Source organism: Vombatus ursinus, unplaced genomic scaffold (assembly GCF_900497805.2).
Source record: "Vombatus ursinus unplaced genomic scaffold, bare-nosed wombat genome assembly UNPS02009824.1, whole genome shotgun sequence".
Lineage (NCBI taxonomy): Eukaryota > Metazoa > Chordata > Mammalia > Diprotodontia > Vombatidae > Vombatus > Vombatus ursinus.
Genome location: NW_020949602.1, coordinates 8,699,422 through 8,714,988, shown reverse-complemented (window position 1 = coordinate 8,714,988; position 15,567 = coordinate 8,699,422). Strand labels below are relative to the sequence as shown.

General features: G+C 41.5%; 1 long non-coding RNA gene across 1 annotated transcript in view; it reads left to right on the top strand.

The window, feature by feature from the left end:
- The first annotated feature begins 1,951 nt into the window (after window positions 1-1,951).
- Window positions 1,952-15,567, top strand: part of LOC114036277 — a 21,212-nt gene continuing 7,596 nt past the window's right edge. The window contains exon 1 of the long non-coding RNA XR_003568320.1: window positions 1,952-2,033. This is a non-coding gene — a long non-coding RNA (uncharacterized LOC114036277). The remainder of the gene's footprint in view (window positions 2,034-15,567) is intronic.

The window sequence follows — 15,567 nt, the reverse complement described above, 5'->3', positions numbered from 1 at the left end:
ACCAGTTCATTCAAACAAATATTTCTCAAATGCAAAATGTTGTGGGGAATAAGACCAGTAGGGCATTCCCTGCCTTCAAGGAAGTTACAATCTAGTGAGGTCAGCCAGAGTAGCCATTTCTATAGTAATGTCAGATTTATGGATTATTTTCCTTAGACCAACCCTGTCCTTTGTTGGTACCAGTCTTATTTTATATATCATGGGCATGCAAATAAGTCCCTTCTCCTCATGCAGGTGAGACCTTTCCCACATGTTCCCAGGGATTTCCTAAGTTGAGGGATGAGCTAGAAAGATTGTGTGTGAGGCCCTCCAAAGTCATACCTGGGATCTCAAGTAGGAGGTAATTCTTGACACCAAGGTTGTCTACATGTAGAAAAGCCTTTGGTTGTTTGGATAATCCATGTTGCTATTGTTGTTCAGTCCTTTCAGACTCTTCATGACCCCATTTGGGGTTTTCTTGGCAAAGATACCGGAGTGGTTTGTCTTTTCTTTCTCCAGTTCATTTTACAGATGAGGAAACTGAGGCAAACAGGGTGAAGTGACTTGCCCAGAGTCACACACTAGTAAGTGTCCGAGGCAGGATTTGAACTCAGGAAGATGAGGCTTCCTGGTTCCAAGCCCAGTACATCACCTGGCTGCCCTAGAAGGTGAATCACTAGGATAACATCATCAAAGATAATCAGGACTCAGAATTGAAAGGGACCTCAGACATCATTTAATTCAATCCATATCTGAAGATGAAAAATCTCTGAACCTCATTCATCCAGTGCTTGAACCAGGATTCAAACTGAGGCCTCTTGTGTCCAACTCCCCTTCTTTTCCTATTATGCCACCCTGTATTTGGTAAGAGAAATAACATAATGAGGGAAACACTCATAATGGTAAGCTGGAAAATCCTGAACTAATTAACCTGTAAGCAGAGCAAGTTATGACTATCAGTGCATCTAGTGGGGTTCTTAGAGTGAAGTGGAAAGAGGGGCTAGGAGCATAAGAACAGTAACACTCTCCCATAGCACAGCTCTGATGCTTTGCATTCATGCCTGATTCCTCATGCAATCCAGGCTGAAGTGGGATGGCCACGTGCTGGGCATGTCTTGTTCAGGCTTGGGTTGGACTAGATGGTGGTGGTGATGATGATAAAAAATAATAACAGTTAACCTTTATTAAGCACCTACTAACATTTATTAAGTCAGGCACTGTGTGCTAAGCACTTTACAAATATTATCTCATTTGATTCTCACAACAACCCTGCGAGGTAGGTGCTATTATTATCCCCATTTTACAGATGAGGAAACTGAGGAAAATAGTGGTTAAATGATTTGATCAAGGTCATTCACTTAGTGAGTGTCTGAGGCTGCATTTGAACTCTTCCTAGCTGTGTAACTCCGAGCAAGTCACCTAATCTCTCTCTGCCAGTACTCTACTCATAGGCACCTGGCTACTCCACCTCTCAGATCCCTCCCAATTCTTAAAGTGCTGGGATTCTGGGATTCAGCTGGCCAAGAGGAAAACAAATTATTCCTTGGTCATGGAGGAGGCTGCCTTGGGGAGGCCAGTGTGTGCACAGTCACTGCTCTGGCACCTCCATCTATAGGAAGAGTTCCATGGTCTTTTCTACCAGAGGCCACAAGCTGTCACTCCTCCTACTTAGCAAGGTGAATCTACCTTTATCAGCAATGTGGAGATGGAGGGCTCGGGGTGGCAAGGACTTGTGCCCATTTGAGGTTGATTTGCCATGAGTTACATGAGAAAATCGGATGGTGTCACACTCTTTCTGAGCACAGCCCAGCAGTTTGATCTTGAAGCTCATTGCTGGGAAGCACCCAGGGGTGTCTTAGCTCAGACTTGTCAGATGACCAGTCCAACCAGATTTCAAGCCAAGTCAAGTCAACAAGCATTTATTGTCTACTATGGGCCAGGCACTACTCTAAGAGCTGGGGAGGGATACAAAGAGAGGCACAAAACAGTCGCTACTCTCAAGGACCTCATAGTCTAATGAGGAAGACAACATGAGAGGACCATGAACACCCAAGGTACAGACCGGCTTAATTGGAGAGAATTAACAGAGGGAAGGAGGCACCACAAATAAGGGGCATCCGGAAAGTCTTCTTGTAGAAGGCAGGGTTTTAGCTGAGACCTGAGCAAAGCCAGGGAAGCTGGGGGAGGGGGCAGCACAGGGCTGTTGGTGAGGAAGGAGAGAGTTCTAGGCATAGGGGACAGCTAGAAAAAATGTCTTGAGCCCAAACGTGGAACGTGTTGTTCAAGGAACAGCAGGAAGGTCTGTGTCACCAGATATCAGAGTCCTTGGAGGGGCGTAAGGTGTAAAAAGACTGGAAAGGTAGGAGGGGGCAGATCATAAAGAGCTCAAGACAGAGGGTTTTGTATTTGATCCTGGCGGTGTTAGGAGGCTTCTCACACTCATTGAGTGGGGGCTGAGGGCGTGACCTGGTCAGAACCCACTTTAGGAAGATTAAGGAGAAAGGAGGGTGGACTGGAATGGGAGTCCAGTGGGTAGAGCTCCAGGCCAGGGATCTAGAAGACCTGAGTTCAAATTCAGCCTCAGACTCTTCCTAGCTGTGTAACTCTGAGCAAGTCACCTAATCTCTCTCTGCCTCAATTTCCTTATCTGTAAAATGAGGATAATAATTGTACCTACCTCCCAGGGTTATTTTGAGGATCAAATGAGATCCACTTTAAAATGCTTTGCAAACCTTAAGGTACCATGCCAATGTTAGCTATTATTAAGATACAGTCTACAGATGTGGAGGTGAGAGAGAAAGAAGGGCCCAGGAAGACAGGTAGGTTGTGAGCCCAGGTGGCGGAGAGAACAGTGGCACCCTCCAAAGTAAAGGAAAGTTAGGAACAGGGAAGGAAAATGATGAGTTCTTTTTTGGACGTAGTGAGTTAAAGGTATTTATTCTATCCCCAGGTTGGAAATTACTTAAATAGGGTAAGAGGTAATACCTCTTCACCTGGCAGAAACCAACACGCGCGCGCGTGCACACACACACACACACACACACACACACACACACACACACACAGAGTCACAGATAAGGAAAATATCCTTGGGGGAAATTGGAGACAATGGTAAGTTCATAGGCTTGTAGATGCAGAAGGGACTTCCCTGGCCATCTATTCCAATTCCCTGACTTTGCAGCTGGGGAAATTGAGGCTGAGGAAAATGAAGCGATTTACCCAAGGTTCCTTAAGTAGAAAGCATCAGAGATCCAATCTGAACCTAGATTCTGTCTTTAAGGCCCCTTCATCTTCCCAATGTCCCACTTATTCTCTTAATCAAGTGAGTAGTTCCAACCAAGGCCAATGGAAGGTGGATGGTAAGCACGGTTCTGGGCACACAATAAACATTCTGGGAATAGGAGTTTCTTGATTTTTTTTGAAATAGGAGGCCATTTTCATTTTTCGTAAATAGCAAAAACCATCCAAACAAATTTTCATTGAGATAGTAGAAACTTTGGAGCAAACAAAATTGAATTGAATAAGAACATAAAGTCTTAGACTTGGAAGACCTCAATCGTTGTGTAGCTTTATTTCTATGCCATGCAGACACTGCCCCTGCAACATCCCTAATTCATGAGCCTCTAGCTACTGCTTGAATGCTTTGAATACTGAGAATCTCATTACCTCACAAGGTAATCCATTTCACTGAACAGCTCAAATTCTTAGAGAATTGTTCTTATGTTGAATCAAAGGTAATGCAGCTTTGAGGTGGCCATTTCACTCTCTCGGTTCATAGTCAATAAATGAATGAAAAAAAAAAACTTTTCCTAAGCACTTACTGTATGTCAGGAACTGTCCTAAGCCCTAGGGATAAAAATACCAAAAAATGGAGCCTATATTCTAACGAAGGAGACAGTACATATAAGGAGAGATGACCAGGGAAGATATTTTCATTCAGGAGATGCACAGCCATGGGGAGTTCATCCATAGGACAGTTATTTAACACTCCTATTCCAGAAGCAATGATGGCATTGACCTCATTGTTATGCCCAGAGTAAGAGATAAGAAGGGGGTGGGGTGAGGTGAAGGAAATGCATGCAGAAGCAGGGCAGGTGGTGAGAGAGCTTGAGTGGATGGCTGGACTGGATGGGAAGCTTCCTCTGGGACTGGCCAGAGACGTTGGCCTGGGTGATTCTGGACACATTCATTCACAGATCAAGATGGCTTAGCCACAGGATGAGAGCTCCAAAGCTGAGTGGATTAGCTCCTCCAGCCTGAAGGCATAGTTTCTGACTCAGAGCAGGATATGGTTCCAGGTAAATGAAAAGCGGGGTCCAAAGTGACAGAGTGTATGACAAGATGACCTTGCTCTCCATTTATACATCTAGCTCTTTTTTTTCCATTGTTGTTCAGTCATTTCAGTCATGTCTGATTCTTCATGACCCCATTTGGTGTTTTCTTTACAAGGATGCTGGAGTGATTTGCCATTTCCTTCTCCAGCCCATTTTACAGATGAGGAAACTGAGGCAGAGTTAAATGACTTGCCCGGGATCACACAGTTAGCATTTGAGGCCAGATTTGACCTCAGATGAGTCTTCCTGACTTTATGCCCAGCACTCTATCCACTATGCCACCTAGCTACCCAGCTCTTTTTACCTCCATTAAATTTCATTGCCTTAGACTTGGCCCAAATTTCTGGGATCTCAATTCTGCCATATGTTATATCAGCTCACCATCTCTCCCAGGTTTGTGTCATGCACAGAGTTGATAAATAGTGTCATCCACAGTATGTCTTCATCCAATTATTGATAAAAATATTGACTAGGACTGAGTCAAATAAAAACCTCTGGGGCATGTTACAAAGGCCTCCCTCCAAGCTGATACCAAATCATTAATCTATAACCTTGAACTCAGTTGTTACATCAGAGAGGAATCCAACTGTGCAGTTGATATTTCTGCAACTTGTTCACGAGATTATAGAGAAAGATGATCAAATGTCTTACTGAAATAGAAAAGGAATGTTTCTGAAATTCCCCAAATCTAACAGCATAAGTAACTCTATCAAAAAAGGAAATATGGTTAGTTTAGCCATCCAGTGGTGATCAAAGCTTTGCTCCAGGGTATGAAATTAAAAGGGTGTGAAATGTTAACATATCTATTCCCTCTGCAGAAGAGGTGAAGGTTTCCTCAGGTCCCATGCTGGCCAAGGAGTTGAAAAAAGCTCTGAGTTGCTATGAAGTAGTTGATGTTTGCTCCTTACTTCCTGATTCATTTTGCTCCCCCCTAAAATTCTCAATCCAATCCTCTTTGTCACATCCCTCCTCTCTGAGAGACCAGGCTCCTTTGTCCTTCCTACCCAAATAACACCCTCATCCAGCAAGGGCTAATAGCAGCTGTGGTGCTCCCTTCACACCTGCCTGGCATGTAGGAGGGAACAAAAAGACCATGGAATACCAAATCCCATTTTGGTAGGACTAGAAGACCTCCAAGTTTCATGCCCACTCTGTGATTCTATCCTTGGGTCATTGTAACAATGAATTCTCCCTTCTAAGGGAGGAAGTTGTCATCATTTCCATCTTGGCCATCTTATTGCCATCTGTGTTGCTACTGAACTCCTACAAGACCTCCTGAGGCCATGGCCTGGAGGCTCCACCCACTCTACTTGGAATCTCCCATTCTAGGCTCCCATGCTGTCAGGATGGAGAAGCACCTGAGCATCAATTTACATAGTCCACTACATTGGGCTGGCCTCAGTGATGCCCTAAATTCCACTCTGACCATCTTGTCTTTTTTTTTTGATATTTTATTTTATTTATTAATTTATTTTTACTTATTAATAATCACTTCTATATGTTTTTGAGTTTAAAATTTTTCTCCCCCTTCCTCCCCATCACCCTCCCCAAAATGGTGCACAATTTGATATAGGCTATTCATTTACATTCATATTAAACATATTTTCACATTAGTGATGTTGTAAATAAAAATTAAAACCAAATAGGAGGGACCATCAGAAAGAGGAAACAAAACTCAATGGAAGAGAAAAAAAATAGCAATTCAACTTCCATAGTTCTTTCTTTGGATGTGGATAGCATTTTCCATCACAAGGCTTCTGGAGATGTCTTAGATCCTTGCATTGCCGGGAAGGGCTAAGTTTATCAATATTAGTCATCACACAACGTGGCTGTTTTTGTGTACAACATTCTCTTGGTTCTGCTCATTTAATTCAGCACCAGACCATACAAGTCTTTCCAGGTTTTTCTGAAGTCAGCCTGTTCATCATTTCTTATAGCACAATAGTATTCCATCACATTCATATATCACAACTTGCTCAGCCATTCCACAATTGATGAGCATCCTCTCAATTTCCAATTCTTTGCCACCACAGAAAGAGCTGCTATGAATATTTTTGTACATGTGGGTCCTTTTCCCATTTGTATGATCTCTTTGGGATATAGCCCTAGAAGTGCTTTTGCTGGGTCAAAGGGTATGCACATTTTTATAGCCCTTTGGGCATAGTTCCAAGTTGCTCTCCAAAATGGTTGGATCATTTCACAACTCCACCAACAATGCATTAATGTTCCAATTTTCCCACATCTTCTCCAACATTTGTCACTTTCCTGTTTTGTCATGTTGGCCAATCTGATAGGTGTGATGTGGTACCTCAGAGTTGTTTTGATTTGCATTTCTCTAATCAATAGTGATTTAGAGCATTTTTTCATATGACTATAGATGGCTTTAATTTCTTCATCTGAGAACTTTCTGTTCATATCCTTTGACCATTTATCAATTGGGGAATGACTTGTATTCTTATAAATTTGACTTAATTCTCTATATATTTTAGAAATGAGGCCCTTATCAGAGAGACTAATTGTAAAAATTCTTTCCCAATTTTCTACCTTCCTTCTAATCTTGGTTGCGTTGACTTTGTTTGTGCAAAAACTTTTCAATTTAATGTAATCAAAATTATCCATTTTGCTTTTCATAATGTTCTCTATCTTCTGTTTGGCCATGAATTCTTCTGTTCTCTGTAGATCTGACAGGTAAACTATTCCTTACTCTCCCAGTTTGCCTTCATATCTAAGTCATGAATGCATTTTGATTTTATTTTGGTATATGGTGTGATATTTTGGTCTATGCCTAGTTTCTGCTATACTCTTTTCCAATTTTTCCAGCAATTTTTTTCAAAGAGTGGGTTCTTATCCCAGAAGCTGGGGTCTTTGGATTTATCGAATAATAGATTCCTGTGGTCATTGGCTACTGTGTCTTGCATATTTAACCTATTCCAGTGATCCACCAATCTATTTCTTAGCCAGTACCTGTGCCGACCGCGCCGTGCACTCTCCTCCTATAAGGAGCAGGCTGCCAAGGTCATACTACTTACCAGTCTTCGGTGCCCACCCGGATAAACACAGAGACAAGCCGATCAGGAGGTGCCAACACTCGAGCTTTTTTCAGAGGCCATCACAGCAAGGCCAAGCAGGAAGGCCAGAGCAAGAGAGCAGGAGCAAAAGAGAGAGTGAGCTCCGATCCCTACCGTTCTTTAAGTACCTACTTAGCCCCTCCTCCTCAGCCCGCCTACTAGTCATTGATTGTAGGATCAGATACCGGAAGGGGATGTCTGGGGTTAGCGCTTAGACCAAGGGAGAGGGTGTGACGCAGGAGGCTAGGACCGGATACAGGAAGGAGGTGTCTGGGTTACAGCTGTACCTAGGGAGAAGACGTGACCCAGGAAGTCAGGCCCAGATACTGGGAGGAGGCGTCTGGGGTCAGTGCTACACAAAGGGAAAGTACGTGACCCAGGAAGTCAGGAAGGAGACGTCTAGGGTTAACGTTGCACCTAGGGAAGAAGACTAGACAAAGGAACTCGTTCTCTGCCGTCCCACTCCCACGTGGCACAGCCCCCTGCCTCAGGAGCACGTGCTCTGGCTACTTCCTTGTATCCTGTTCCTTCTCCAGCTTATCACAGCTCCACATAGCACTGCCCACTGCCTCAGGAGCATGAGCTCCAGTTACTTCTCTGTATCCAGTTCCCATCCCAGTTCACCACAACTCCGCCTAGCACAGCCCCTGCCTCGGGAGCATGAGCTCTGGTTACTTCCTAATATCTTGTTCCTACCCCATCTTGCCTCAACTTTCACTTGGCAGTAGTCAACATCAGACAATCCCTCACAGTACCAAGCAGTTTTGATGATTGCTGCTTTATAATACAATTAAAGATCTGGAATGGCTAGGCCACCTTCCCTTGCATTTCTTTTCATTAGTTCCCTTAGTATTCTGGACCTTTTGTTCTTCCAAATGAATCTTGTTATTATTTTTTCTAACTCTATAAAATAATTTTTTGGTAGTTTGATTGTTGTGGCACTGAATAGGTAAGTTAGTTTAGGTAGAATTGTCATTTTTATTACATTAGCTTGGCCTACCCATGAGCAACTGATGTTTTTCCAATTATTTAGATCCGACTTTATTTGCGTGAGAAGTGTTTTGTAATTGTGTTCATAGAGTTCCTGGGTTTGTTTCGGGAGGTAGACTCCTAAATATTTTATAATGTCTACAGTAAGTTTAAATGGAATTTATCTTTCTATCTCTTGCTGTTGGGCTTTGTTGGTAATAAATAGAAATGTCGATGATTTATGTGGGTTTATTTTTTAGCCTGCAACTTTGTTAATGTTGTTTATTATTTCAAGTAGTTTTTTACTTGATTCTCAAGGATTCTCTAAATATAACATCATGTCATCTGCAAAGAGTGAGAGCCTTGTTTCTTCTTTGCCTATTCTAATACCTTCAATTTCTTTTTCTTTTCTTATTGCTAAAACTAACGTTTCCAGTACGATACTGAATAACAGTGGTGATAATGGACATCCTTGTTTCATCCCCGATCTTATTGGAAATGCTTCTAGCTTGTCCCCATTGCATATTATGCTTGCTGAAGGTTTTAGATAGATGCTATTTATTATTTTAAGGAAGACTTCATTTACACTTATGCTCTTTAGTGTTTTTAATAGCAATGGGTGTTGTATTTTGTCAAAAGATTTTTCTGCATCTATTGAGATATCATGAGGTTTCTGTTAGTTTTGGTGTTGATGCGATGAATTATGCCGATAGTTTTCCTAATATTGAACCAGCCCTGCATTCCTGGTATAAATCCTACCTGGTCATAGTGTATTATTCTTGTGATAAGTTGCTGTAATCTATTTGCTAATATTTTGTTTAAAATTTTTGCATCTATATTCATTAGAGAAATTGGTCTATAATTTTCTTTCTCTGTTTTGACTCTTCCTGGTTTAGGTATCAGCACCATATTTGTATCATAAAAAGAATTTGGTAAGACTCTTTCTTCAGCTATTTTCCCAAATAGTCTATATAGTATTGGAATTAATTGTTCTTTAAATGTTTAATAGAATTCACATGTAAATCCATCTGGCCCTAGAGATTTTTTCCTAGGGAGTTCATCAATGGCTTGTTCAATTTCTTTTTCTGAGATGGGATTATTTAAGTATTTTACTTCCTCTTCTGTTAATCTGGGAAATTTATATTTTTGTAAATATGTATCCATTTCACTAAGATTGTCAAATTTGTTGGCATATAGTTGGGCAAAATAATTCCTAATTGTTGTTTTAATTTCCTCTTCCTTGGTGGTAGCTTCACCCTTTTCATTCTTGAAACTAGTAATTTGGTTTTCTTCCTTCTTTTTTTTAATTAAATTAACCAAAGGTTTATCTATTTTATTGTTTTTTTTCATAAAATCAGCTTTTAGTTTTATTTATTAGTTCAATAGTTTTCTTCATTTCAATTTTATTAATTTTTCCTTTGGTTTTCAATATTTCTAATTTGGTGTTTAATTGAGGATTTTTAATTTGTTCATTTTCTAGTTTTTTTAGTTGTATGCCCAATTCATTGATCTCCTCTTTTTCTATTTTATTTATGTGAGCATTTAGAGATATAAAACTTCCCCTAAGAACTGCTTTTGCTGTATCCCATAAGTTTTGGTATGTTGTCTCATTATTGTCATTCCCTTGAATTAAATTATTGATTGTTTCTATGATTTGTTGTTTGACCCAATTATTTTTTAGGATTAGATTATTTAGTTTCCAATTATTTTTTAGTCTATCTTTCCATCGCCCTTTATTACATATAATTTTTATTGCATCATGATCCGAAAAGGATGCATTTAATATTTCTGCTTTCCTGCATTGGATTGTGAGGTTTTTATGTCCCAGTACACGGTCAATTTTTGTGCATGTGCCATGTACCGCCAAGAAAAAAGTATATTCCTTTCTATCCCCATTCAGTTTTCTCCAGAGGTCTATCATACTTAACTTTTCTAATGTTCTATTCACCTCCTTAACTTCTTTCTTGTTTATTTTGTGGTTAGATTTATCTAGTTCAGAGAGTGGGAGGTTGAGGTCCCCCACTAGTATAGTTTTGCTGTCTATTTCTTCCTGTAACTCCCTGAACTTCTCCTCTAAGAATCTGGATGCTATACCATTTGGTGCATATATGTTTAGTAATGATATTATTTCATTGTCTATGGTGCCTTTTAGCAGGATGTAATTTCCTTCCTTATGTCTTTTGATAAGATTTATTTTTGCTTTTGCTTTGTCTGAGATCAGGATTGCTACCCCTGCTTTTTTTTTTTTTAACTTCATCTGAAGCATAATATATTCTGCTCCAGCCTTTTACCTTTGCCCTGTGTGTGTCATTCTTTTTCAAATGTGTTTCCTGTAAACAACATATTGTAGAATTATGGTTTTTAACCCATTCTGCTATCTGCTTCTGTTTTATGGGAGACTTCATTCCATTCACATTCACAGTTATGATTACTATATGTGTCTTTTTCTCCATCCTTTTCCCCCCTATTTATGCTTTTCTTTCTCCTTTCTCCTTTCCCTCCCCTCACTAGTGTTTTGCTTTTGACCACTGCCTCCTTCAGTCCCTCCTCCCTTCTATTATCCCTTTCCCTTTTCTTCCCTTTTACCCTTACTGCTTCTTCCCTCCCTTCTATCCCCCTTCTCTTTTCTTTCCCCTTTTCCCTCTTACTGCCTACAGGTTAAGTTAGATTTCTATACCTAACTGATTATGTCATTCCCTTCTTGAGCCACATCTGATGAGAGTAAGGTTCAGACAATGCTCATCCGCCTCCCTTCTTCACCTCTGCTCTAATAGTTTTTTGTGTCTTTTCCTGTAATGTAATTTACCCTTGTCTGCCTCCTCCTTTCTCAGTACATTTTCTTAGATCAGACTAATCTGCTTACTTGCATCCATTTAACCTACTTGATTAGATTTTTTTTATCATTACATCAAAGTCAACTTATATCCATCCCCTTTATGTATACTCTTTTAACATGGTGTAAAAACAATACAGTTCTAAAGAGTTGCAAGTGTCATCTTCCTTTGCAGGGATGTAAACAGTTTGTCCTTATTAACAACATATTATATCTTTCTGTCCCATTTACCTTTTTATGTCTCTCTTGAATCTCGTACTTGAAGATTACATTTTTTTTGTTGAGCTCTGGTCTTTTTATCAGGAAGGTTTGGAAGTCCCCTATTTCATTGAATAACCATCTCCTCCCCTCAAAGATCATGCTCATTTTCCCTGGGTAGTTGATCCTTGGTTTCAGTCCAAGCTCCTTTGCCTTACAGAATATCATGTTCCACACCTTATGGTCTTTTAATGTAAAAGCTGCAAGGTCCTGTGTAATCCTGACTGTGGTTCCATAATATTTAAATTGTTTCTTTCTGGCTGCTTGCAATATTTTCTCTTTAATCTGGTAATTTTGGAATTTAGTTATTATATTCCTTGGCATTTTCAATTTGGGATCTCTTTTGGGTGGGGAGCGGTGGATTCTTTCTGTAGTTATTTTACCTTCTGGTTCTAGGACTTCAGGGCAGTTTTCCTTTATGATTTCCTGAAAGATATTGTCCAGGCTCTTTTTTTCATCATGATTTTCATGTAGGCCAATAATTTTTAAATTGTCTCTCCTGGATCAATTTTCCAGGTCAGTTGTTTTACCCATGAGGTATTTTACGTTTTCATCTATTTTTTCATTTTTTTGTTTCTGTTTGACTGATTCTTGCTCTCTCATAGAGTCATTAGTTTCCATTTGTCCAATTCTAGTTTTTAACATATTGTTTTCTTCTGTTAGATTTTGAATTTTGTTCTCCAATTGGCCAATTGTATTTTTAAGGGATTTGTTTTCTTCAGTGTGCTTTTTTTCCAATTGGTCAATTGTATTTTTTAAGGACTCCTCTACCTCTCTCATTTGACTTATAAAATCCTTCTTGAGTTCTTCTAAGAAGGCTTTTTGGGCTTCAAACCAGTTCATGTTCCCTTTTGATATTGCAGATGTGGGTTTGTTGACAATGTTGTCCTCTTCAGAATTTCTGTCTTGATCTTCACTCTTCTCATAATATGAATCTATCGCACATTTCTTTTTACTCATGGTGTTTCTTTATTCCCTGGCCTTTAAAGAGATTAAGCTCTCCTGCTGGGGAGCAAAGGTCACTGACCCAAGCTTCTTGTGTTGGGAGTCTAGGTCTTGGTCACCGGCTTTGTGTGCTGGGGCCTCTTACGTTGGCAATTGGAGGCTGTAGGGTTCTGGCAGCTTACCTGGTGTTGGGCTGGAATCAGCAAGGCTGGGACTTTCAGGCAAATCTAGGTTGTCTGCTTTTCCTTCCCTTTAGCTTTCTTCAGCTCCTTTTAGACAGGTGCTGCAGGATGTTTATCTGCCTGGGGCCCCTTGCAGTTCTGTCTCTCTTAGTTCTGCTGAGGCACTGGGAGACTCCTTTGCTGTAGAATGCCAAGGCAACTGGTGGTTTTCTGAGCTGGTTTCCACCAGTTCTCCCACCCTCACTGAGACACTTGGAGGTTCAGCTATTTGTGTTTGCCTGCTCGACCACCCGGGCTTCAGGATCTCTTCCTGGTTGGCAGTTGGAGGCTGTAGGGTTCTGACAGCTTACCTAGTGTTGGGCTGGAATCAGCAAGGTTGGAACTTTCGGGGAACCTCTAGGTTGTTTTCTTTAGCTCCTTTCAGATGAATGCTTCAGGGTGCTTATTTGCGTGGGGCCCTTTGTAGTGCTGCTTCCCTTATTTTTGCTGAGGCACTGGGAGACCCGTTTGCTGTAGAATGCCAAGGCACCAGAATCTCCCCCTGGTGTGCTGAAGTGGGTCTTTCCACTAGCTGGCTGGGCGACTCCCATTCAGTACTGCTCCCCTTCCCCCAGGGTAAGAGGGGCCTTTCCCGTTAATCCTTGTAACTACCTGGGCTACTGCACTTCTGCTCCCCTTCTTTCTTCTGGTTCAGCTGTTCCAGGTTTTTTTCTGGGGTAATGTTTTCTGAGTTTTCAGAGGTTGATAGGGGTGGGTGAGAGTGACTACCTTTTTACTCTGCCATCTTGGTTCCCAGAAGAGGAAGTCCCCATCTTGTCTTCTACCCTGCTACTATGAGTGGCCTGTCTGACTACCACCTTCTGAATAGAGCATTTATTAAGTACTTATTATGGGCCAGGCACTGTGCTAAGTGCTGGCAATACAAATACACCCTCCGCACCCCCTAAATAAAGAATCAGTTCTCTCAAGGAGCTTATATTGTAATTGAGAATGACAACATGCAAAAGGTAGCTGGAATGAAGCTAGGAGAGATGTGAGGATGGATGGCCTTTTCTCTTCACAAAAATATAAAATCATAAAGTCCTAGGAAGAAGTCACTCATCAGAGGAGGGGCCACAGGGGAGGAGTTCAGAGTGGGAAGGCTGTTGGTGCAGAGATGCAAGATGCCAGAAAGTCAGGAGCAAACAGCCTGGGCTCTTCATGAAATATCAGTCCCAGCAGGAGCTCACCAATCAGAGGAGGGGATTCAGAGGCCAAGGCATCTTCAGGTGAGAAGGCTGTGAGTGAAGGTAGAAAATCCTAGAAATTCAGGAGCTAAGCCTGGAACCGTCTTCCACCTCCTCCTATGTGAATTGTAATCAGATCAGTACCGAAATTGCTTATTTCCAGGTCACATCAACACATTCTCCTATGATTTCACTCAAAATCCCTGTGACTTAAAAAATCAAAATGTCCCATACCCCTTTACCTCACCACCCTCCACCCCAGCTACCACTTTCTTATGTGTATTTGTCTTCCTGCATGAGAATATGAGCTTCGTGAAGATGGGGATGTAGAATGCATGAAGGAGGCTGAAGGTCTGGAAAAGTAGGTTGGAGACAGATTGTGGAGGGCTGTGAGTTCCAGGACCAGGAATCTATTCAGTAGGCATTGAAGAAACCACCGAAGTCTTTCCAGTAGGGGAATGTCATGATTAGAATGGTATATGAGGAAGATAACCTGAGAAGTGGTGGAAAGGAGATGGACTAGACTAGAAGTAAGGTCACTTAGGAGGTTATTGCAATAGAATAGATAGGAAGAGGTAAGGATGTGAGCAAGAGTGGTTATAAAGGCAGCAAGGAGGTGGGGCTGGATAGAAGAGACATTGAAAGTGAAAAATCAACAACTTGACAACTGATTCTATGTGGGTAGGGTCAAGTGGTGAGATGTCAAGGGTGACTGGGAGAATGGTAGTGCCATCAACAAAGAAAGAGGCCATCAGGGAAGGTCAGTTTTCAGGGGAATACAATGAGTTCAGTAGAGATAGGCTGAGTCTGATGTCCCATCAACATCCAATTAGAGATACCCAGCAGGCAGGTGAGAGTAAGCCTGAGACACCTTAAGGTGCAGTAGAATGACCACCATTCCCATGAGACACCATCAGGGTAGCCAATGTAGTGCTTTCCTTGGATGTGAGCAGGTGTCCCAGCTTTCTCTCATCACCCATTAATGGTCCTTTGCATGGCTATTCTGCCCTGACTCACTGCCTCCAAGCAAGGACAGGGCAATGGTGCGTTTGCTGGACTCAATGCAATTTCCAAGCAAAGTCTCAGATACCAGGCTTCTCATCTCCACTTCAGGTTACCCCTCCCAAGTCCCATCCATTGTATTGTGTGGAGCCTGATTCTATCCTTAGAAATTTCCCTCAGTGTTTCCTCCCACATTCCATCCATCTTCTTGTGCCAAAGGCTACCCAAACCTCTGAGAGGACCCAGCACCTCTGACTCACCTCTCTAGTCCTGACTACATCTTCTCTCGTGGCCCCTGACCTAGAAGGGGGAGAAGGCATTATCTTTACTCCTCATTCCTCATTGCCACTTCTAGGCTTTCCCTCTGCCACCCTTACTCAGAAACCTCTACTTTGTTGAAGGTCATTCCATTCAGGAAAGTTAACCTAAGCAGTTGCTGGTAGCAGTGAGTCACCAGCTGCCAGGTCATTCTCCTTTCTCAAGGAGTTCAGAACCAGGTTCATAGCTTCTTTCCCACTGGAACCCTTGCCCTTAGACTAGGGGACTTCAATATATGTGTTGATTCCCTTTCTTTCTTTCTTTCTTTCTTTCTTTCTTTCTTTCTTTCTTTCTTTCTTTCTTTCTTTCTTTCTTTCTTTCTTTCTTTCTTTCTTTCTTTCTTTCTTCCTTCCTTCCTTCCTTCCTTCCTTCCTTCCTTCCTTTCTTTCCTTCTTTCCTTCTTTCCTTCTTTCTTTCTTTCTTTCTTTCTTTCTTTCTTTCTTTCTTTCTTTC